Genomic DNA, 25811 nt, shown 5'->3' on the forward strand with positions numbered 1-25811 from the left:
ACGTCATCCCAGGTCCTACAGCGTCCCAGATCCTGCAGCGAATTCAAAAGTGAAAAGCACCGGTCACGGGAGTGAATTGCGGTGGTGTACGGGAATTCCATGTAGCCTATCGTTCAATCTGGGACCCAAGGTATGTATGCAGGGGAGAACCTGCCCCCTTCGCCGCCCGGGGCGAACTACAGAAAGCCGCCCCCCCCCCCCGGGAGGAGGGGGTGGAGCACGAAGGGGGTGGGGCAGAGCAAAGGGGCGGGGCTTAGCGGCATTCGCAGGCAGGGAGATGACCTGCTCTCTGCCTGAGCGTGAGGGGAGGCTGCTGGAGCAGCGCTGCTTCAACGGCCTCCCCAATCCACCGCTCTGTGCCAAGCCAGTCCAGGACAGCTTGTCCTGGACTGGCTTAGGTAATAAAAAATGCTGCCCTCCCTGGGGCCTGACATAGCGCCGCCTGAAGCGGTCGCTTCAGGTTGCCTCATGGGAGGTGCGGCGCTGTATGTATGTGCGCAATTTCAGCCAAATCTATTCGCCCGTCTAGGTGTCATTGCGTCCCCTTTCCAACCCCCCTTACCCCTTTGCAACCACCCCCGCAACCCCGGCCTTCACCTCCTACCTGGGGTTAGGAGCTAGGCCCGAGAGGGCAATAGGGAGTTTGTGGCTTGCTATGCTAAAAAGTGTGTGGGATTACAGAGCTGGTGGTTTGAGTTGTGGTTTTGTGAGGGTCCTGGCAAAAACGTATGTCTGCGATTGTGACGAAAAGTAGCCTATCTTTCAATCCTGCCTAGGAACTAAGTTTGTTGAAAATTTGAGCCAAATCGGTTGAGCGGTTTTTGCGTGATTTAGGAACAAATATCCAAACATCTAAACATCCAAACACACAGTAGGATTAAACGTTTTGCAGAGTTTAAAAGATTTTCTCTAAATATCTTGTGGTCACAAGTTGTTGTCTTGATTGGTTGCCAGTGGATATGACCATTAAAGTAGGAACTTTCTAAGGTCAGAAAATCAGCTATGATTTTCTTATTGTTGCTGGATTATCTCCTCAGGGCTCGTTCACATCTGCGCCCAGGTGTCCGTTATGCAGGTTTCCGTTTCCTGTATAAAACAGAGCAGAATACGGAAACCTGCAGGATTCTATCTCACCCATTCATTTGACTGGGTGAGAAAGCTGTCCAGCCGTGAGCGTTTTATGCTCTCCGCCGCGAAACCGGGTTTTTAAATCCGGACACAGAGTCGGACATGCAGTACTCTGTGTCCGGATTAAAAAAAACTGGTTTTGCGGCGGAGAGCATAAAACGCTCACCGTCGCACATGGCCGGACCCGGTCTGTGCTTTCCGTCTTCTTGCATGTAGAAGACGGAAAGCACAGAACGGAGTACTGAACGCAGGTGTGAACCTAGCGTCACACGTATTTTGTCCCTGCCTGATAACCCAGCTACAGTAAGGAAATCATAGATGGGTTCCTGACAAGTTCCAGACCATAGAAAGTTTCTGCATTTGTGGTTGTATCTATTGGCAATGGATCAATACAACAGATGTCACCACTAAGATGTTGGAGAAAACCTTTAAAACTCTGCAGAATTTTTAACTACTTATATTTACAAAATTAACTTTTACTTAACTACAAATATAGATGTGATTATGTTCATGGGAATACCCCTTTAAGTCTTGCACCCCTGATCATCAATCTTTGGCTACCGAATCAGGATCTGGTTGTTGTGTTATATTTCTCATAGTGCCTTTATGGTTGACGAAGGAAGTGGTTCTGAACATCATGAACCAACTGGATCTCCCCAGTAATAAGAAGAGTTAAGTTTCCCACTGCTGGAACACCAAAGTCCATTCACACAGAGTGTGCTGATTTTGACGCTGAATCCATATCAGAATCCACGTGGAAAAAACACCTCCCCATAGAGTTCTATGGGTTCCTAACTTTATCTTTCCACTTGCGGAATTTTTCCGCTAGCAGAAATAAAGCTTCTTTCAGGCAAATTCCGCCTGCAAAAACAAACGCAGCCAATAGGAGGCGGAATATCCACGTTACGGATTTGGGCGTGGAATTAGTAAAAAGCACGCAGAAAAACCGCTAGCGGTTTTTTCAAAGGTCCATACACTGTGCTGGAGGAAAAAAAACAAAAATGCTCCAAAAAAATATTCAAAAAGCCATTTCCTAATTCATGACGTGAATTTTTTCCTCGCCAAAAAAAACTCCGTGTGAACGGACCCAAGGGGATCGTTTCCATACAACAAGGGAGGTCCTGATAATTTCTACTAACATGGTATTTTGGAAATAAGATTTTTTTAACCTAGAGAATTCTTTTATAAAAATCCCTAATATCTGTATCAATTATTGCTCACAGCAACAGAAAAAAAAAACTAGTAAAACAGCGGGACTAGCGCTGACAGGAAAGCAGAAGCTTCTCTATGTATGAGGCGACTGTCCAGCCCTGAGGAGGCTTGTCAGGAGCAGCTGTGACTGATGGAGCGCGCACATGGCGGGGCTCGAACGTTCTCCTCACAACAATGGGACAACCTGGCTGTGAGCGCGCCTTCTAGAACGCCTCACACTACTGTCCCAGCCGGGAGTGAGCGAGGGGCAGAGCCAGCGCACTGTATTTCCCGCCTCCCCTCATAGTGAATGGGAGGTGGCGACGGCGAAGCCCGACTGTATGTATTATTGCATACTTCCTGTGGTATATTTATGAGAGTGCATTCAATTTCCGGTCGCTGTTCTGGACTCGTTCCCCACCTCCTTATGCTCTGTCTCTAGTTGTATCCCTCTCTTATCTCCTCCCCTGACTGGCCGATATAAGATCATCGACTGGGCGGAGCTGCGGTGAAAGGGGATACTGTCTAGGTTATTATACCCCTCCCTACAGACACACACACAGCGGTGGATGGGGGAGAGGAGCCCCCCTAAAAGAGAACGACAGGGGAGGACATTTATAACATCGCGGGGAAGAGAGAACTGGTTATCTGCCGTGCAGTGGGAGGGCCATTTAATAACACCATAACTTATCATATACTTCAGACATAGAGCACAGCCTGGCATTCCTATGGGGATCCACCTGCAGGTAAGTACTTCTATGGCTAGGCTATGGCTCTAGTATGCTGAAAGGTCATGATGTGAGGATACTCTCCTGTCTGGAAATGTATTGATCGGCTCTGTAGTCAGCTTCTTATTACATGACCTATTTTAAGCTGCTCCTTGCAGAATGAACGAGCTTTGTGGAAAGAGTTCTGAGGAATCTCTTATGGAATTAGCTCTTCTTCTGTGCCATAGAGTGCTAGCTATTGTGATGTCACTGATCACCGTGACGTCATTACACAAGTCCTATTAGAACACGAGCAGCTGGAATCTTATAATGGGAATGATTCTTCTTATTTGTTTGTGTGCTGTCTCATTCATGCATGTGTTAAATTACTCCTGCCCTCCATAGAGACTTCAATCTTATTTTATAATTAAGGATGACATAGAGGGATAAATATTATAATATTATATTTAAAGTGATTTATCCCAAACCACAAGTGTATGGCTGTAAGCCTTGAACTTGGCACAGACAAGTCTGCTACTTAGCATTCCCCATCTTCCTTTATCTGCCTGTAATTAATTTATCCCTTTATGTCTCACTTGTCTCCTCAGACTCCCTGTAACAAAGGCTCCTCTACAGTCAGTCTGTCCTGGGGTGCTAATACTTATTCATTCAGTCTTATATGATGCAGTCATATTAAAGGGGCAGAGCGACGCTGCAGAATGCAATGCTTCTTTCATTAGAATAAAGACCTGTTTAATTATTCTCCTCATGCAGGAGGCCCGTGTCAATGAGAAGATGTACAGAGTGAAGAATTACGCACAAGGCTTTAATATTATTCAGGTTTATAATACTGGAAGACATTCTAGCTCATAGATCACAGTATGGATAGGGTCACAGTACCGTATGGATGACCTATAAAATGGCAAATATAGCACATATACGTAATATGCTGTGTACTTTTTCATGTGCAGCAGTCAGATAGATTCTTGCTTATTGCCCAAGGTGTCGGTATAATATCTACCTAATAGGAGCTTAGGTAATTTCATCAATGTCGACTTCAAAGAGCTTTGCTGTTTTGGTGTCATTAAGAAATGTATATGTCTTTAGTCTTTTGGGATGTTTTAGGTATACAGTGATACTTTGGATGGGCGGTCCTTATATTTCATACAAATTTCTCTGTCCCACTTTACTCATGAAAAGTTCTAGTTTTAGAAAAGATAAATTATTTAGTAATTTACTGCAATTTTGTGCAGATTTGGTATATATTTTTTTTAGTTAAAGAAGTATTCCTACTTGGAATTGATCCACAGGATATGCCATAAATGGCTGAAAAAACCCCCTCAAAATAGTAGGGCATTCATCGGAGCAGTGACCCTCTGAAGCAATGGAACGCTCAAAGGGCTAGATGATATGACACCATCTTTTTAAATTGATAAAATACAAGGTTTACTGAAACTTTTACTACAAAATGATCTATTTGCTTAATTTCTCATGCTCTGTAACATGCTGCATCCAGATTGGATGGCACTATCAGGTGATGGGTATACTTTAAAGGGGCGGTTCAAATAATTTATTTTTTCCGCTGCTAACGATTTAAATAATAAAAATGCATTTTTACCAATCCATTTTACCAAGGATCCAGTGGAAAGTCTCCGTTGAGGTGTAAAGTCTTTATTGATCTTCTTTCCAAACCTGAATTGTTGAGTGGTTATTTTCCAAAAAGAGCATCACTGCTCAACCACGTATTGGCTCCATTGCTCTAGTGTGGGCCAAAGTTCAGAGTCCCATTGGATCTCTGGCCTAACTGAAGATGGGCATGCTTATTTTGTTGTTTCTGCTATGGAAAAAATGATTTGAAGTACCGGTACTTCTTTAAGTGTTCTTAACTCTTCTAGTAAAGCAAATAACAGGTAATAAATTAAGGCTGGGGCTCCACGTAGCTTAAACGCTGCATTTATACATTCCCTGCAAAAGTGAATCCCATCCACACACTGCAGGAAAATACGCACAGTGGATATGCAACGATTTACAAAACCATTGCGGTTTTGGAAATTGTAGCATGTCAATTATACGTACGGAAACGGTTTCCTTATAGGTTTTTCCTGCAGTTATTTTTTGCTGCATCCATCTATGTAGGGCCTTTGCCTAAGACTGGTTCATTGTGCACTGGTCTTAGTGCAAATGTTAAGAGGATTCACTCTTAATAATTGTGGTGCACCACAGTGGGTCACATGTGCCAAGATTGAATTCTGCAGCAGTTTGACAATGGCGTAGATTTCAGGTAATACTCATGTCAGTTTTCTGGTATTCAGTTATCCTACTAATATTATAAATGTGAAAGTTTGGATGTTTGTTCCTCAATCACGCTAAAACGGCTGGACGGATTATTCCTTGCGATTGAAACCTAGGCTACTTTTCGTGCCGCTAAACAACATGGCTCCTTAGCAGGACAATCCCAAAAGTAGGACTCCTAGCCCCACACACACACACTTCCTTGCATTTCCGGCCCCAAAATACCTCCACACTCCATATTGTTGCCTCTACGGTAGCCCTAACCCCACTCCATCACATTTACATGTATTTCCACACCTTACACAAAGGTCCCGCTCTGCCACCGCCATCTTCTCTCATCAGCCGTGTGCCACCGCCATCTTCTCTTATCAGCCGCGCGCCACCGCTTGGCCACTCACACCAACTGCACTTCACTGATTCACTGATGACGCCACACGCACAGTTCCCACGCAGAGCCCTCACACAGTCTGGCCCGCACGGCACACATCAGACCGCAGAGCGCACACACAGTGTGGCCTGCACCGCCACTCAGCCCCGACCCGGCAACTTTCCATTTCAAGTTTACCATCTACCACCTGACCTAAAAAAAAAAAAAAAAATAAATCCAAAAATACAAAGATTTCTATAGCAAGATTTCTCAAATGCTCTGACAGTTTCACACGTCTGTCTCCACCCAATTCTCCAAACACCGCAGACGAAGTCGCGGGTAAAAGCTAGTAGTAAATATGTCTGGCTGAGGCATCTCTGTTCCTATCTGCCTATATCCTTTACTCTGCTCTGCCCACTGAAAAGTGGCATACAGATTTGAAAAATGACAAAATGGAGCCTTTTTGGCACAATTAGCAGTGTGCCAGATGCGGCATTTTTCTGCCAGAAAACTGGTTTGACCAGTTTGGTAATTTCTTCCCATAGACCCCTTCTCAGATGTCTGCAGCCACTGTAATTTAATGTAGAAATATCAGATTTCTACTAGAGGCATATCCTACTCATAATTTAGCATATTATTTCGCACATTTTAATCATATTGAAAGTAAAGCTGAGAGTGTGTGTATGTATGTGTGTGTATATACAGTCCTATGAAAAAGTTTGGGCACCCCTATTAATCTTAATCATTTTTAGTTCTAAATATTTTGGTATTTGCAACAGCCATTTCAGTTTGATATATCTAATAACTGATGGACACAGTAATATTTCAGGATTGAAATGAGGTTTATTGTACTAACAGAAAATGTGCAATATGCATTAAACCAAAATTTGACCGGTGCAAAAGTATGGGCACCTCAACAGAAAAGTGATATTAATATTTAGTAGATCCTCCTTTTGCAAAGATAACAGCCTCTAGTCGCTTCCTGTAGCTTTTAATCAGTTCCTGGATCCTGGATAAAGGTATTTTGGACAAACAATTCAAGTTCAGTTAAGTTAGATGGTCGCCGAGCATGGACAGCCCGCTTCAAATCATCCCACAGATGTTCAATGATATTCAGGTCTGGGGACTGGGATGGCCATTCCAGAACATTGTAATTGTTCCTCTGCATGAATGCCTGAGGATTTGGAGCGGTGTTTTGGATCATTGTCTTGCTGAAATATCCATCCCCGGCGTAACTTCAACTTCGTCACTGATTCTTGAACATTATTCTCAAGAATCTGCTGATACTGAGTGGAATCCATGCGACCCTCAACTTTAACAAGATTCCCGATGCCGGCATTGGCCACACAGCCCCAAAGCATGATGGAACCTCCACCAAATTTTACAGTGGGTAGCATGTGTTTTTCTTGGAATGCTGTTTCTTTTTGGACGCCATGCATAACCAAACAACTCAATTTTTTATAACCAAACAACTCAATTTTTGTTTCCAAAATGAAGCTGCCTTGTCCAAATGTGCTTTTTCATACCTCAGGCAACTCTATTTGTGGCGTACGTGCAGAAACTGCTTCTTTCTCATCACTCTCCCATACAGCTTCTATTTGTGCAAAGTGCGCTGTATAGTTGACCGATGCACAGTGACACCATCTGCAGCAAGATGATGCTGCAGCTCTTTGGAGGTGGTCTGTGGATTGTCCTTGACTGTTCTCACCATTCTTCTTCTCTGCCTTTCTGATATTTTTCTTGGCCTGCCACTTCTGGGCTTAACAAGAACTGTCCCTGTGGTCTTCCATTTCCTTACTATGTTCCTCACAGTGGAAACTGACAGGTTAAATCTCTGAGACAACGTTTTGTATCCTTCCCCTGAACAACTATGTTGAACAATCTTTGTTTTCAGATCATTTGAGAGCGGGCTGTCCATGTTCGGCGACCATCAAACTTACCTGAACTTGAATTGTTTTGTAAAGAGGAATGGTCCAAAATATCTTCATCCAGGATCCAGGAACTGATTAAAAGCTACAGGAAGCAACTAGAGGCTGTTATCTTTGCAAAAGGAGGATGTACTAAATATTAATGTCACTTTTCTGCTGAGGTGCCCATACTTTTGCACCGGTCAAATTTTGGTTTAATGCATATTGCGCATTTTCTGTTAGTACAATAAAACTCATTTCAATCCTGAAATATTACTGTGTCCATCAGTTATTAGATATATCAAACTGAAATGGCTTCTGCAAACACCAAAATATTTTGAACTAAAAATGATTAAGATTAATAGGGGTGCCCAAACTTTTTCATAGGACTGTATATACAGTGCCTACAAGCAGTATTCAACCCCCTGCAGATTTAGTAGGTTTGATAAGATGCAAATAAGTTAGAGCCTTCAAACTTCAAACAAGAGCAGGATTTATTACCAGATGCATAAATCTTACAAACCAAAAAGTTATGTTGCTCAGTTAAATTTTAAGAAATTTTAAATAGAGCTGAGCGAACACTAAAATGTTCGAGGTTCGAAATTCGATTCGAACAGCCGCTCACTGTTCGAGTGTTCGAATGGGTTTCGAACCTCATTATAGTCTATGGGGAACATAAACTCGTTAAGGGGGAAACCCAAATTCGTGTCTGGAGGGTCACCAAGTCCACTATGACACCCCAGGAAATGATACCAACACCCTGGAATGACACTGGGACAGCAGGGGAAGCATGTCTGGGGGCATAAAAGTCACTTTATTTCATGGAAATCCCTGTCAGTTTGCGATTTTCGCAAGCTAACTTTTCCCCATAGAAATGCATTGGCCAGTGCTGATTGGCCAGAGTACGGAACTCGACCAATCAGCGCTGGCTCTGCTGGAGGAGGCGGAGTCTAAGATCGCTCCACACCAGTCTCCATTCAGGTCCGACCTTAGACTCCGCCTCCTCCGGCAGAGCCAGCGCTAATTGGCCGAAGGCTGGCCAATGCATTCCTATGCGAATGCAGAGACTTAGCAGTGCTGAGTCAGTTTTGCTCAACTACACATCTGATGCACACTCGGCACTGCTACATCAGATGTAGCAATCTGATGTAGCAGAGCCGAGGGTGCACTAGAACCCCTGTGCAAACTCAGTTCACGCTAATAGAATGCATTGGCCAGCGCTGATTGGCCAATGCATTCTATTAGCCCGATGAAGTAGAGCTGAATGTGTGTGCTAAGCACACACATTCAGCTCTACTTCATCGGGCTAATAGAATGCATTGGCCAGCGCTGATTGGCCAGAGTACGGAACTCGACCAATCAGCGCTGGCTCTGCTGGAGGAGGCGGAGTCTAAGATCGCTCCACACCAGTCTCCATTCAGGTCCGACCTTAGACTCCGCCTCCTCCAGCAGAGCCAGCGCTGATTGGCCGAATTCCGTACTCTGGCCAATCAGCGCTGGCCAATGCATTGTATTGGCGTGATGAAGCAGTGCTGAATGTGTGTGCTTAGCACACACATTCAGCTCTACTTCATCGGGCTAATAGAATGCATTGGCCAATCAGCGCTGGCCAATGCATTCTATTAGCTTGATGAAGCAGAGTGTGCACAAGGGTTCAAGCGCACCCTCGGCTCTGATGTAGCAGAGCCGAGGGTGCACAAGGGTTCAAGCGCACCCTCGGCTCTGATGTAGCAGAGCCAAGGCTGCACAAGGGTTCAAGCGCACCCTCGGCTCTGATGTAGCAGAGCCGAGGCTGCACAAGGGTTCAAGTGCACCCTCGGCTCTGCTATCAGAGCCGAGGGTGCACTTGAACCCTTGTGCAGCCTCGGCTCTGCTACATCAGAGCCGAGGGTGCGCTTGAACCCTTGTGCACACTCTGCTTCATCAAGCTAATAGAATGCATTGGCCAGCGCTGATTGGCCAATGCATTCTATTAGCCCGATGAAGTAGAGCTGAATGTGTGTGCTAAGCACACACATTCAGCACTGCTTCATCACGCCAATACAATGCATTGGCCAGCGCTGATTGGCCAGAGTACGGAATTCGGCCAATCAGCGCTGGCTCTGCTGGAGGAGGCGGAGTCTAAGGTCGGACCTGAATGGAGACTGGTGTGGAGCGATCTTAGACTCCGCCTCCTCCAGCAGAGCCAGCGCTGATTGGTCGAGTTCCGTACTCTGGCCAATCAGCGCTGGCCAATGCATCCCTATGGGAAAAAGTTTATCTCACAAAAATCACAATTACACACCCGATAGAGCCCCAAAACGTTATTTTTAATAACATTCCCCCCTAAATAAAGGTTATCCCTAGCTATCCCTGCCTGTACAGCTATCCCTGTCTCATAGTCACAAAGTTCACATTCTCATATGACCCGGATTTGAAATCCACTATTCGTCTAAAATGGAGGTCACCTGATTTCGGCAGCCAATGACTTTTTCCAATTTTTTTCAATGCCCCCGGTGTCGTAGTTCCTGTCCCACCTCCCCTGCGCTGTTATTGGTGCAAAAAAGGCGCCAGGGAAGGTGGGAGGGGAATCGAATTTTGGCGCACTTTACCACGCGGTGTTCGATTCGAACATGGCGAACACCCTGATATCCGATCGAACATGTGCTCGATAGAACACTGTTCGCTCATCTCTAATTTTAAACATAAAAGTGTGGGTCAATTATTATTCAACCCCTAGGTTTAATATTTTGTGGAATAACCCTTGTTTGCAATTACAGCTAATAATCGTCTTTTATAAGACCTGATCAGGCCGGCACAGGTCTCTGGAGTTATCTTGGCCCACTCCTCCATGCAGATCTTCTCCAAGTTATCTAGGTTCTTTGGGTGTCTCATGTGGACTTTAATCTTGAGCTCCTTCCACAAGTTTTCAATTGGGTTAAGGTCAGGAGGCTGACTAGGCCACTGCAACACCTTGATTTTTTCCCTCTTGAACCAGGCCTTGGTTTTCTTGGCTGTGTGCTTTGGGTCGTTGTCTTGTTGGAAGATGAAATGACGACCCATCTTAAGATCCTTGATGGAGGAGCGGAGGTTCTTGGCCAAAATCTCCAGGTAGGCCGTGCTATCCATCTTCTCATGGATGCGGACCAGATGGCCAGGCCCCTTGGCTGAGAAGCAGCCCCACAGCATGATGCTGCCACCACCATGCTTGACTGTAGGGATGGTATTCTTGGGGTCGTATGCAGTGCCATCCAGTCTCCAAACGTCACGTGTGTGTGGTTGGCACCAAAGATCTCGATCTTGGTCTCATCAGACCAGAGAACCTTGAACCAGTCTGTCTCAGAGTCCGCCAAGTGATCATGAGCAAACTGTAGACGAGCCTTGACATGACGCTTTGAAAGTAAAGGTACCTTACGGGCTCGTCTGGAACGGAGACCATTGCGGTGGAGTATGTTACTTATGGCATTGACTGAAACCAATGTCCCCACTGCCATGAGATCTTCCCGGAGCTCCTTCCTTGTTGTCCTTGGGTTAGCCTTGACTCTTCGGACAAGCCTGGCCTTGGCACGGGAGGAAACTTTCAAAGGCTGTCCAGGCCGTGGAAGGCTAACAGTAGTTCCATAAGCCTTCCACTTCCGGATGATGCTCCCAACAGTGGAGACAGGTAGGCCCAACTCCTTGGAAAGGGTTTTGTACCCCTTGCCAGCCTTGTGACCCTCCACGATCTTGTCTCTGATGGCCTTGGAATGCTCCTTTGTCTTTCCCATGTTGACCATGTATGAGTGCTGTTCACAAGTTTGGGGAGGGTCTTAAATAGTCAGAAAAGGCTGGAAAAAGAGATAATTAATCCAAACATGTGAAGCTCGTTGTTCTTTGTGCCTGAGCTACTTCTTAATACTTTAGGGGAACCAAACAGAATTCTGGTGGTTTGAGGGGTTGAATAATAAATGACCCTCTGAATAAACTTTTCACAATTTTTTTAAAAAATAAACAAATAAATAACATTCTTTTTTGCTGCAGTGCATTTCACACTTCCAGGCTGATCTACAGTCCAAATGTCACAATGCCAAGTTAATTCTGAATGTGTAAACCTGCTAAATCTGCAGGGGGTTGAATACTACTTGTAAGCACTGTGTGTATATATATATATATATATATATATATATATATATATATATATATATATATATATATATATATATATATATACAATTTTTATTTATTTTTTATAATTATCCAGCATCACGAAACCTCTCTATGGATCTCATGCATGAGAGAACCATAACCTATATACAAGGCTATGGAGTTGGGGGTGAGACTTTTTTTTTTACCAACACTGATGCTGCTTCAAAATAAAATTATTAATTATTCAAAACTATATTGTGTAATTAATACAGATTGATTAGTCCTGCACTTTGACTTGGAAGAATTTTAGCTCTTTCCCAAGTACAACAGAGATGTCTGTTATGTTAGTTTGTTCCTGCTATGGCCTGCTTGCTTCTTGCATCCCCTTACTCACCCTCCTCTATGGGAAGAATATGCAAATCCGCCTTCCATGATGTAATTAGGAAGACAGTTGCTGCCTCATTGTTGCAAACCAAAAGAGGGCGCTCACTGGAATGTGCAAGCCTGTCTTAAGACAGGATTCCAGTGAAATAACCCAATAATGGCTGCTCCCTTTAGCCTCATGCCCGACCTTCCAAGAGGCCTTTGTTTAGCAATGACGCTGGGATTATTACCAGGTTATAGTCTCTCAATCGAGGACAGCTGTTTCGATCTGGTTGGATCTCATCAGCCCGATGTAGAGAGGACTATAACCTGGTAGAGGTGAGAGGCTTAGACAGGGTTCAGGGGATATTGTCACTCCTTAGGGAGAGACCACCATATAGGTGTGTGGAGACTTGTTAAGCCTTTAGCACTCCACTTTGCAAGGAACTATGGGAAGAATATGCAAATCCGCCTTCCATGATGTAATTAGGAAGACAGTTGCTGCCTCATTGTTGCAAACCAATAGAGGGCGCTCACTGGAATGTGCAAGCCTGTCTTAAGACAGGATTCCAGTGAAATAACCCAATAATGGCTGCTCCCTTTAGCCTCATGCCCGACCTTCCAAGAGGCCTTTGTTTAGCAATGACGCTGGGATTATTACCAGGTTATAGTCTCTCAATCGAGGACAGCTGTTTCGATCTGGTTGGATCTCATCAGCCCGACGTAGAGAAGACTATAACCTGGTAGAGGTGAGAGGCTTAGACAGGGTTCGGGGGATATTGTCACTCCTTAGGGAGAGACCACCATATAGGTGTGTGGAGACTTGTTAAGCCTTTAGCACTCCACTTTGCAAGGAACTATGGGAAGAATATGCAAATCCGCCTTCCATGATGTAATTAGGAAGACAGTTGCTGCCTCATTGTTGCAAACCAATAGAGGGCGCTCACTGGAATGTGCAAGCCTGTCTTAAGACAGGATTCCAGTGAAATAACCCAATAATGGCTGCTCCCTTTAGCCTCATGCCCGACCTTCCAAGAGGCCTTTGTTTAGCAATGACGCTGGGATTATTACCAGGTTATAGTCTCTGTGTAAAAAGCGGTTACCTGCGGGCATGAGGCTAAAGGGAGCAGCCATTATTGGGTTATTTCACTGGAATCCTGTCTTAAGACAGGCTTGCACATTCCAGTGAGCGCCCTCTATTGGTTTGCAACAATGAGGCAGCAACTGTCTTCCTAATTACATCATGGAAGGCGGATTTGCATATTCTTCCCATAGTTCCTTGCAAAGTGGAGTGCTAAAGGCTTAACAAGTCTCCACACACCTATATGGTGGTCTCTCCCTAAGGAATCACCCTCCTCTAGTTCTGCAAAAAGAGCACAAAAACTTCATGCAGATGTTGCCCTTGGTCAGGTTCCATCCCAGAACTCCAGCGCTGCAAGGTGATCACTGTTGATAACCATTGAGCCACAATGCTGGCCTTGTGCACAGTTTAATATGTGGTCTGATCATTGATTTGTATAGAAACAAAACTATGTCCTTGTATTGAGCATCTGTTCCTCTTTAGATGCATCCCAAATTTTAATTTGCCTTGGCAGCAGCTGCCTGAAACTGGTTGTAAAATTAAGTTTACTGTCAACCAGTATCCCTAAGTCTTTAATAGTATTACTCTAGGTTCTCATCTGCATGTGGGTTTCTGTTCTTTGGATCCACTTGGGGACCAGAATAATGGAAACCCTATCTGTGTAAAAAGCGGTTACCTGCGGGCCCCATAGACTATTGTGGGGTCCGCCTTGTTTCCGCTCAGTTTCCACCCGAAAATTGCAGAGAGAAAAGTTCTGCTTGTAGGTCTTTTTTCTCTGCATTTTTTAAGTGAAAACAGCATCACCGAGTGCAGATGTGAATCTAGCCTAGTTTTACCCAATCTTTTAGAAGTTTCATTTGTTTAGTTTTAGTAAAATTGTAAAACTTGTCTCCACTGCCCAGCTGCATATGTTTGCTTTTATCAACATTAACCTTTTTCCGAAATCTAGTATGGCGGATGCCAGGTGTATAAAGATGGTGGCCGCTCAAGAGTCGCGCAGCTGTCATAGCCGCCAGGTTTCTTCTGTTTTATACAGCAGACACTGGCGCTGCCCGCTATTGGTACCTGCACCGATCACAGGTAATAACCCGTCTAGTGCCTCAGTTAAAGCTGACCGAGGAAACATTTTACTGGTGGCGTGTGGGCGCCGCCATTTTCCCGGGGATTGCCGGCACCTGGTGCAAGCTACGGGCCAGCGTCCTTTTGTCATGACAGGCGGGAGCCTTGTGAAGGCTCCCAGGCCTGTCATTCAATGTGTTCTATTGGTACCATCATTAAAGGGATCCTGTCTTTTAAACACATTTTTTTTTCTCCCTAACATGTTGGAATAGACTTAAGAAAGGCTATTCGTCTCCTACCTTTCCTTGTCTTCTTTGTGCCGCCGTTCGCCTACAATTCCGGATTTTCTCGGTATGTAAATGAGCTCTCTCGCAGCACTGGGGACGGGCCCCAGCACTCAAACAGCACTGGGGGCGTCCCAATGCTGCCAGAGATCTTCACCGCGTCTTCTTCCGGTGGTGTCTTCTAGGGCAAAGCCAACTGCGCATGCCCGTGGCCACAAGAGAAAAGGCTGCTTCTGCAGTATTGTAAGCGGCCATTTGCTCGTGGTCGGCGGGCATGCGCAGTCGACTTTGCCCTAGGCCCGGGGCCTAGAAGTTAGAAGACGCGGTGAAGACCTCGTTGCAGAAGAAGATAGTGGCGGCGCTGGAGAGTTCTCTGGCAGCATTGGGGACGCCCCCAGTGCTGTTTGAGTGCTTGGCCCCGCCCCCAGTGCTGCGAGTGAGCTCATTTACATACCAAGAAAAACCGGGATTGTAGGTGAACGGTGGCGCGGAGAAGACAAGGAAAGGTAGGAGACAAATAGCCTTTCTTAAGGCTATTCCGACATGTTAGGGAGAAAAAAATGTGTTTAAAAGATAGGATCCCTTTAAGAAAAAATTTTCTGCAAACATTAAGACCTCTGTGAACGGAAAATTTAAAAAGTTAGAGGGTTTCAGAAGGTGGGGAGTCAAAAATGAAAAAAAAAAAAAAAAAAATGCCACAGGCAAGAAGGGGTTAAGTGTCATGGCAGTAGTTTTGTCTTTCATCTATAAAATGTACATTCTTTTTATACTCAGCTAGTTTTGACAGAAGAACAAATGAATTAATCAACAGCATAGTATGAAAACTGTAGTTGTGTTGATCTTTTTGCAGTCCAAAATGTGCTTGGCTTGTCTTTGAAAATCCATCTAAACAATAAGTTTTGAGGCAATTTTGAAAGACAAATGGCTCACATTACACTGGTGACTGTCATATTGCGGTTCTACATGATTAGTGTTTACTGAAGCCCTCACCATCTATCTTGATCATTATTCAAAGTTCACATTGTCTGCTGTCTTAAATATTTCTGCTATTGTTGCTGTTTCTGACTTCTGTTTTCTATAAAGATTTTTAAGTACACTCATCTCTCCTTATAGGATTACATAAGACCTACTGTCAATTATATTTTTTGGAACTCAGCAAATAGTTATTTGCTCCTATACAGGCCGAGGTTTGTGTTCGGGTATATTCACGAGTGTCAGATTTGTTTTAGAAATTTCATCAACAGTCCCCTTCATCTGAATAAGGCTTGTAGAAATGTATGCGCTTGACACCATTAAAACCATACTCAGGATGGAATTGAGTTTGAAACAGAAATTTCTGTAACAAATCTGCCTTGTGTGAATTTGCCATGTTCATCATTGTGTCATGACTGCAGTGGCCCTGAAATGTGACTTTTTTTTCCTTTTTTTAAACTGCCATAACACAGAGCCGCATTTCTTTCAATGCCTGATTGGCTATTCATATGACCAATAGTTTGACTTTTATCACATCATGGAAATCACAGACCTGTGTAAATAGCCGTCCCATGGTGCAAAAAAAAGTGAAAAACTGACATTTTTATGGCTGTTTTGTTCTCCTGTTGTGTGAATATAGGCTAAGTCTTTATAGACCTGTCACAAGAAGAGTGTATATTTTTGGAAAAGCTCACCGTGATAGAGCATATCAAACGATATTTGTCAATGGACTTTTCAAAGGGTTTGTCCAAGTTTTGTATTTTTTTTTCTTTCATTGCCCAATTGCATGCTTTGGCTCAGAATGCTAAGAGATATTTCCTTATGCTTGCCACCGCTACTTCGATCAGTGCTGCTGCTAAACACTGGCCTGATAATCGGTTTGCATTATCGACGACCTATCAAGTGTTTTGGTCTGTCGAAAGGATCAGAACAACAGTTAGGTGGACTGCAGCAACAGCGGTCACATACGGAGCCCAATGGACTCCATTAACTATAATGGGTCCATAAAGTGTCCGTTCTTTTAAACTGAAACCACCAGACTAAAAAGTCAGACTTGTAGCACGTTTTTGACTGACAACCAGTATAAGCCAAGAAACTGTTGAGACCAGTGTTTGGCTACAGCAGTGATCTGTGTATACACCACTATGAAAGAAGAGGCAGCCGAGACAGGTAAGCTTGGACCAATAATTGTACAACTTGGACAACCCTTTTAATGTTCTTCTTAACACTGTCAGTCAACTTGGCCACTGTTCCTCACAAACGCTAGCTGTAGAAAGTTCCAGCCACAGAGTGTCTTCTTAATTTTGCCAGCAACTACTCATTTCCTGTATGTCAGCTGCCAATTTGCAGCCGTATACAAAAAATTAAGGGATCGTATATGGTGACTACTGCATGTGGCGCTGGTTTCTCTATGAGAATACAGAAAAAAATGAACAAATTATAAATGTTTTGATCGATCATGCTACTGTAAAAATTATAGTTGTTACTGGAACTATGTGTAAATGTCCATCAGACCATTGAAAACAGTTTTTCAAAAACAGCTTTTGTTGTCAGTACTTTGTAAGTCTATGTAAGGGTGCCTTCACACAGAGGAAAATGGTGCTGAATTTGGTGTGGAATCCACGTCTGATTCAGCGCTAAAAAAAAGTTTCCATTCACTTCAATGGGTTCCTTTCATAGCATTGACTTTGAAGTCAATGGGAGGCTTTTTTTTTCAGCACTGAATCTGACGCGGATTCCACACCAAACAAAAGCAAATTAGCTAGAAGGGACTCCTAGTGGCAGGAACTTTAGAACTTTTAATTAATGGACGAGTACTGTCAGGAAGGACGTTCCTCACAGCCCAGCTAGATTGTCAGGAACGCCCTTTTGATGGTGGGCAGAGATTAATGCCGAAACGAACAGCACCGATATATTCAGCCTGGGGACGCTGAACTGCACTCTAGCATTCTATAAAAACGCATGTGCTGTACACACAGCAGATAGTGCTCGCTGAGACTTTCGGGTGCGCTCTGGAGGCTAATTAGCATATGCGAAAAAAACGGCTCATTCAAAAACTACTGAGGCGGTTTACATACAAAAGGTAGGTGTGAAATAGCCATTCTAAAGGCTATGCAAGTATGTGATTAGTTAAAAAGGACTTTTCCCAATGATCGAGCCCCTTTAAAAACCCACAATACTATTGCAGCGGATATCTGGAATGGATGAATATGCTGGTGACAGTCTTTAAATTGTACCAGTTATAAAACAAATTTTTCATGAAGAGTACATGTGAATATAAGAAACTTTGTAATATATTTTATTAGGGCTAGTCGAATTATGAAAAAATAACCAAAACCAAACATCAACCAGGATAACCAACATGATTTTGTTCATGTTGGTTATTTCTGTTATTATAATGTTTACACGGTTCTCGTTGCAGTTTTGTTCGGACCGAAGATGTTCTAACTGCTATTATTATAGTCTGGGGTCTGTCTGAGCAAACTTAAAAAAAACAGTGTTACTTACCTCTCCAGGTCTGCAGTGCAACTCCCTGCTGTCTTTGGGTCTTCTCACTGTCGTCTGGCATGCTGAAGCTTGAGATTGGGCCTTAGCAGGTCACTCAAACATTGTGACGCATAGATGCACATGTCTTGTCGCTGCATCAACTATGTCCTTGATGTCAGTCAGAATACTCAAAAACAGCAGAGAGCTGTGCCACAGCTCAAGAGAGGTGAGTAACCCTGTTTATGTTTGAGCACCTTCCCTGGACTTCCGTTTATTATACGCTGGTGAGTAGCACAAGATATATTCTTGCTATAAAAGGGGCGTGGTATTAAAAGTGGATTGACCTAAATAATCACCCTTAATTGTAATTGAGATAAAATGTCCAATTATTCACCTAAATGCATACAATCAGTACCTGCACTGTTCAGGTCATTAAAGGGGTATTCCCACGTCGCATACTCACCAGTCTTCACTGCTGTAAAATCTTCTTTCTTCCTGGTTTCTTGCATCTTTTGGTGGGCGGGGTTTCCTGCCATTTAGCTCCACCCCAAATTAGCGTGTAGCTCCGCCCATCGCATGGTGTTATCCTATGGGGCGGCTGAAGGGCCTGTGATGTCATCAAAGGTCCTTAAACACTATATGCACAATATTGGACGATGAAGTATAGGCAGCAGCAACTCCATTCTGTGTTACATATAGAAACTGCCTGTCTCTGCCATAATGAACACAATTGTATTAGCTAGCCTGATAACTGGGAGAACAGAAGACGTTCAGAAATGAAAGCAGCTCCTCTCCCCTATCTGAGTGCAGGACCTAGGTCACGTGGTGTAGACACAGGAATAGCTAGATACACAGGCTCGCTCCCGTGCACTTAGCCCTCCTCCCTCCCCCCTGAGAGAAGGCAGATACATCACTTGACTTTTGAGCAGATAAGTCAAGGGCTGTGTCAACAAGGAATTGACTAAAGTAAGATAGTAGACAAACAAAGCAGTTTTGCTGAAGCAGTGTATTTAGGAAAAGTCTTAAATCCACAATAACAAGCAGTATACATAGGATCCTTGTGATGGGACAACCCCTTTAAACCTTTTAATGTCCTTGTCAAAGACTATTGAGGCACCTCTTTCCAACAGTGCTGCGCACTTTGGGGTGGATCGCCGACCCCTGGAACTGATCTGAGGGTTGCAATCCATTACCTTGATAGTTGGGCAGTCTGTAATAGAACTATAGTGAAAAACTAGAACTTTAGTAAAAAATAAATAAATAAATAAATACAGCACTTTATTTTCTCCCATAAAATAAAATTTTAATAAAAAGCGATCAAAACATCAGACCGAAAATTATATCCAGAAAAGTGCATGTGATCCTTCAAAAAAAACGCCTTATGCAGCCACAAATATGGAAATCTAAGTAACTTACAGGTTTCTGAATATGGTGATTTTCAAAGTTTTGGATTTTTATTTTTTAAGGAGTTAAAACATAGCCAAAACTTTATAAATTTGGTATCACTGTAGTTGTGCTGAACTGCATAACATAGATAACATGTCATTTTGGTCACACAGTGAATGCAGTAAATGCAAAACCCACAAGAAAGTGGCACAAATTTAGTTTTTCTCTGATTCCATCCATTTTCTTTTTCCAGCTTCCCAGTATATCATATGAAATATTAAATGGTGCCATTACAAAGTGCAGTTGGTGCAGCAAACAATAAGCCCTCATACGGTTCTGTGAATGGAAATATAAAGAGTTATAACTTTTAGGAGGGGCAAAAAGAGAAAATTAAAAAAAATGACTGCAGATGGAGGCGTTAAATCAGCAGCACACTTAGGTCAGACTAACCTGAATATAACGCTGTTTTGATCATAAAAATACACTTTTCTTCCCCCTCCCTTATTTGAGTCACAAGGTCAAATCTCATAAGGCCCTGTGTTCATATCGGCGTACCCCATGAGGGTATCTGGGTTTATAGGATAATACAAAACGAGCTTTAGAAATGTTATATATTTATTAACCCGAGCTGTTGGTACTGGTCAGTAACATATACAGAAATATATATCAGTGGATGACAAACAAATGCAGATAAAAGCACAATATAATACATAAAATAAAATGGGAATAAAAAATAGAAAGGAAACAATACCAAAACAAATCTCTGATTACAGAGCACACATTCACATTCCTGAAGTTAACCAGATTTTGCTAACAGACTCAAATGCCATACTGTGTATGAGAAGTTTGAACAGGTGATAACTCACTAAGGCAAAATACATAACTGGAAAATACATAGCTAGGGGCCTCTTCTCGTTACAACTACTAAGACATCAGGCTTTAAATTTAACTTGCTAGCCACCAATTCCATTTCCATTACAGTTGTCACTGGACGCCTGACGGCAATACCACCAATGCTGTCCTGATGGTGGTCCTGATATGATTTGGAGCCATGGTCAGATAGCAGCAGTTAAGATCCTCTAATTCATTGAAAATCTAGTGATTGGTTTCCAATTAATTAAATATGCAACAAACTATGCAGATAAATAATTATATAATATTATTAATTGTATAATTTAAATTAATCATCTTACCTTGAAGCCAGTGTGGGAAACTCTGACTCTACAACTCCAATTCCTTTGCCCTGATTTTCAGGTCACATACTGAAGTGTTAAAATTATATAAATTCTGGGCAAAAATATTATGAATATTTATGAATAGGATTATGGGACAATATAGAGTGTATTATATATTTTTATAGTATATAATGAACTAATATGCCACTAAATTGGTACAAAAAAGTACTCATGAACTTAAAAACATTAAAAACATGAACTTGGTTGATACCGTACGAGTACACTTCATTTGTAACATGTTCACATGGAGAAATTTGATGCAGATTTTGAAGCAGATTCCGCTTTAAGGCTAAGACTCACGTTTCTTCTGCAGGAAAAAAAACTCGTCAAGTGCGTAACTGTTTTTCTTAAAAATCCTTTTCACAAAAAGTGGACTTTCCACTTCAGTTATACCTATAGGGAAACAGCCAGCGTTTCTGTAAGTATAATTGCCATGCTGTGATTTCCAAAATTGCAATGGTTGGCAGTGACTGTAATATGCTGCGTTTCTTGTCGCAATGTTTATGCCACGTGGGTCCCTGGCTTAAAGCTGAGGCCACCTTGTTGCGGAAACTCAGCTTATTATGTTGCAGATTTTTCTGCATTATATTGAGCCAAAGACAAGAATGTATACAAAAGTAATGGTAACTCTAAGAAGCTCTTTATACTTGTAATTTCTTCAGTCCACTTTGCAACATAGGGCCTCAGTCTAAAATTGGTGCCAAATTCTGCCCTAAAATTGCCTGCTAACTGTTTTGAATGGTAGACAATGATCAAAGCAAGATGGTGAAAATATAAGCGCCCTGTTTGATCTTGCCACAGATTCTGCAATGCAAGACACTTGGTTGTTTAGCCCCATTTATCTGAGAATAATCAGTGATTGAAAGCATAGGACTGGAAAATGAAGAGTAGTATTCATTTTCTGCCATATGAACAGGCCCGTAGACTTAGACTGAGGCCCCACGTTGCGGAAATGCGGCTTTTTTTTGTTGCAGATTTTGTTGCGTTTTTTTTTTTTTTTTTTTTTTTATTAGCCAAAGCCAGGAATGAATTAAGCAGAAGGTAGAAGTATAAGAACTTCCTATATATTTCCCGCTCCTTTTGTAGCCACTCTTGGCTTTGGCTCAAAAAAACGCAAACAAAATCTGCAACAAAAAAAGCTGCGTTTCTGCAACGTGCGGCCTCAGCCTTAAGTTGAAGTGCATTTTAACATTTGGCTAATAAAATTGATTTTATTTTTCACGCCTGGCTATTTATCCATATTTTTACTATATAACTATATATATATATATATATATATATATATATATATATATATATATATATATATTTTTTTTTTTTCTAAACAAGTCTTTCTTTTTGCAGAAAACTTATAACCACATTATTTACACTAGCGTATTCTTGCATTAAATTAGTTGCTAGGCAAAGTAGCCTGAAATCCAAACACCGCTGATATTGTTTATTTGGCCTACTTGCAAAGGTCAACAGAGAGCGGCAGTAGGGCATAATCCACATAAGAGAAACTCGAGATGTCAGGCTGTGTCTGATTACCCTTCATATCCTGTGCTGAATAAACAGGCCCAATCTCAACGAAACTTGCATGTAGGACAGAATTTTTTACTAGATCTCCATTTGCGGCAAATAACTACAGGAGTGCTCACCTAATGTTTAATAAAATAGGAATTGCAAAGCAAAGCAAAAATGAAGATTAAATATTATAAATAGAAAGCCTATAGATGTTCAGTGAAAAAAAAGGGAGGGGTGGGGGCATATTTGCATATTTTTCTTTGCATTACAGAAATGTCACTGGTGGCTAGTGCCCACCCGTATACTTTATTTGTGAAGGTAGAACGAGAGATGAGGTGGCGCAGTGAGAAGGAATTGGATACATGATGCAGGCTACAGTGAGGAATGCCTAAATGGAATATTTCTGACTCTGGGGCAGCACATAACTTTATTTCACAAATTCAGCTTTTTTTGAAATGGCAAATTAACCAAATTTATTTTGCCCTTGATAACATTAGTCAGTGGGGTCCACAAGGCATCATTGGTTCCTGGAACTGATCCATCCCTGTCTTGTTTTCCATTTTTCTATTCATATAATGGAACAGAAAAGCTTTAAGCCTGATACAAAGGTGAGCCCAGTCTTGCTATATTTCTTGATAGCATTTAAGCAAGGTTTTGATAGTCTTAAAAAAAAAAAATCATTTTGAAAAATTGAAACATTAAATTAAAATAGGAATAGAATTGTCAGAATCCTGGTGTATTTTGCTAATCTACCACCAGTGGCCACTGTTTCTCTCACTCTGAACTTTTGTGTTGCACTTCCACTCCTCACCACTGGAGGATACTGTGTTTATCTTGGAATTTAAAGGGGTTGTCCAATCACAAGGATACTATTTATACTGCTTGTTAATGTGAATGTAACACTTTTCCTAAATACACTGCTTCAGCAAAACTGCTTTGTCCACTATCTTACTTTATTCAATTCATTGTTGACACAGCCCTTGATTTATCTGCTCAAAAGTCAAGTGATGTATCTGCTGCTCTCAGGGGGGAGGGAGGAGGGGCTAAGTGCAGGGAGCGAGCCTGTGTATCTAGCTATTCCTGTGTCTATACCATCTGACCTAGCTTCCTGTTAGCAGATAGGGGAGAGGAGCTGCTTTCATTTCTTCTGTTCTCCCAGTTATCAGGCTAGCTAATTCAGTTGTGTTCATTATGGCAGAGACAGGCAGTCTCTGTATGTAACACAGAATGGAGTTGCTTCTGCCTGTACTTCATAGTCCAATATGGGTGGGCGGAGCTACATGCGAATTTGGGGGCTGAGCTAAACGGCAGGTTGCATGTGAAACCCCGCCCACCAAATGATGCAAGAAACCAGGAAGAAAGAAGATTTTACAGCAGTAAAGACTGGTGAGTATGCGACTTGGGAATACCCCTTTAATTTAACAAAGATGAGCGATCTGTGCCAATGTGAAGCCATCTTTTTTCCTGTTTGGGCCGACTTATACCTATGAGGCAGTTCAGTCTTTGCTAGAGTATTGTGACTTGTTCCAATCTCCTGCTTCTCAGAACTTTCTTTCCCAGACTGTTCTACTCTTCAGTAAATTATAACCTTGCGATTCACACTTCAAGCTGAACCCCGAACTACAACTTTGCTATTCCTGACTGAGTCTGGCTTGTTCCATCTGGCTACCAGATTTCAGCTGTGTCTACCAGAATCGTTACAGGAAGCTTTTTGTTGTACATGCAGAGATTATTATAAGTATATAAATTTCTTGACTATGCAGAGCTTCAAGGGGTTGTTTAGGATTTAGAGCAAACTCAGAAGTTGTGGGGGTGAGTGTAAAACAAACATACCTATCGCTAGAACTCTGTTGTCCAGTTCTGGGACCCTTTTCCTCCCATTCTGGGAATTGATTTGGTCAGTTATCAAAAGTGTCCCAGGAGGCTTTTTTTCAACAGTACAACGTTAAGCTGCTTGATGCTTGTGCTACTGAGAGCAGCCTATGTGGCCTAAAAGTACTAACACAGCCTGTATAGCACATCTGGGACATCATTGAATGGTGTTTGGCTGCTGGCACAATGCAATCTTGAGGATTTGCATACCCAATTGCTTTCAACATAGCAATAAAAGGGGCTAACCAGTTTCTAATATTGATGACCTAGCCTTAGGACTATGCCACCAATATTAGATCCGTGGGATCCAATACTTGGGACCCCCGCAGATTAACTGTAGCAGGAAAGTGTGCCTCCCTGTAATGTTTACATGTCAGCAGCTGTGCTGATCACTCTCCGTACAACATGTGCTAGTAGGTTTAGGTATTGCAGCAGTGCTCCATTGTAGTCTATGGAGCAGCACTTCAATACCTATATCCGATACTACACTATGCAGGGTGAATGAGCAAAGTGGTTCTCAGCGTGTAAACTTTATCAGAAGATGCACTGTCCTGGTACAGCTGATCTACTGGGCTCAGACTAATAGACTTACAGATCTAATAAGGGAAGGAATGCTATTGGTTTTTGGATGTCATGACACTTTTGCAGAGCCCCTGAAATGCCAGTAAAATGAAATCTACTGATATGTTACCCCTTTTTGGGAACTAAAGCCCTGAAGGAATTTATCCAGGGGTACGGTACAATCGAGCATTTTTAAACCCCCAAACATTGCATTAAAGGGGCTCTATCACTGGATTTTCGCTATTTTAGATAAACATATGCCTGAATAGCCTTCAGGTCCTGCTAATCATTTGTTAAAAGACCCCCCCCCCCTTTTAAACGTATATGTAAATGAGCCATACCGTGCACTGTGGGCGATCCGTGCAATCCTCCACGTCATGCTGTGTTCATGCCCTCCTCTCTTGGTTCTTCTATGTAAGTCCTCTTCCTGCTTTCAATTCCCCGCCTCCAATTGTCTCTTCCCGGCGGTTTCAATCCAAATCTAGCGCATGTGCAGTAGTGCTCCCTCTGGTGCTCTACTGCACACGCCCCGGCGCCATTCTTAGACATTCAATTTTGGGAATCACTATTGGGCTGAAAATGATAATACCCCTTGAGATATTCCTTGTAGATGTAGTTTATAAAATGGGGTCACTTTTGGGGGGTTTCCATTGAATTGGTACTCGAGTTGCTCAGCAAAATCTGCCCTCCATAAGCCAAATAGCACTCTTTTTATTCTGAGCTCTTACAACATTTTATGACCACATATGGGGCATTCCTGTGTTAAGTAGAAATTGTCTAACAAACTGTGGGGGGCTTTTTCTTCTTTCTTCCCTTGTGAAAATTTAAAATTTGGGGCTAAATTGACAGTGAATTGTGGGGGAAAAAAAGTAATTTTAAATTTTTACATCCCAGTGTTAATGAAATCTGTTAAACGGTTATGGTCAAAATGCTCACCATACCCCTTGAGAAATTCCTTGAGGGGTGTCGTTTCTAATATGGGGTCACTTTTTGGGATTGTCCATTATATTAGTACACTAGGGGCAATTATAACATGGCACCTGAAAACTATTCCAGCAAAATCTGCCCTCCAAAAGCCAAATAGTGTTCTTTCCATTCTGAGCCCTGCCGTGCACCCATACAGCAGTTTACAACCACATATAGGGTATTGTGTTCAGGAGACATTATGTAACTACCTATGGGGTGTTTTTTTCTTCTTTAACTTCTTGGATAAGTGAAAACGTTAGGGATAAAGTGACATATTAGTAATTTTTCATTTTAACATCCCAATGTTAATAAAATCTGTGAAACGTCTGTGGGATCAAAATAC

At 42.5% G+C, this 25811-nt stretch overlaps 1 protein-coding gene across 3 annotated transcripts in view; it reads left to right on the plus strand.

Annotated features, from left to right (window-relative positions):
• Positions 1–2644: 2644 nt before the first annotated feature.
• The window catches only part of KIAA1958 (KIAA1958 ortholog), a 94806-nt gene continuing 71639 nt past the window's right edge, over positions 2645–25811 (plus strand). For all 3 annotated transcript variants that reach the window (XM_075280432.1, XM_075280431.1, XM_075280430.1), the window contains exon 1: positions 2645–3065. The gene's annotated coding sequence lies outside the window, so the exon portion shown is untranslated. The remainder of the gene's footprint in view (positions 3066–25811) is intronic.

This window comes from Leptodactylus fuscus, chromosome 1 (assembly GCF_031893055.1).
Source record: "Leptodactylus fuscus isolate aLepFus1 chromosome 1, aLepFus1.hap2, whole genome shotgun sequence".
NCBI lineage: Eukaryota > Metazoa > Chordata > Amphibia > Anura > Leptodactylidae > Leptodactylus > Leptodactylus fuscus.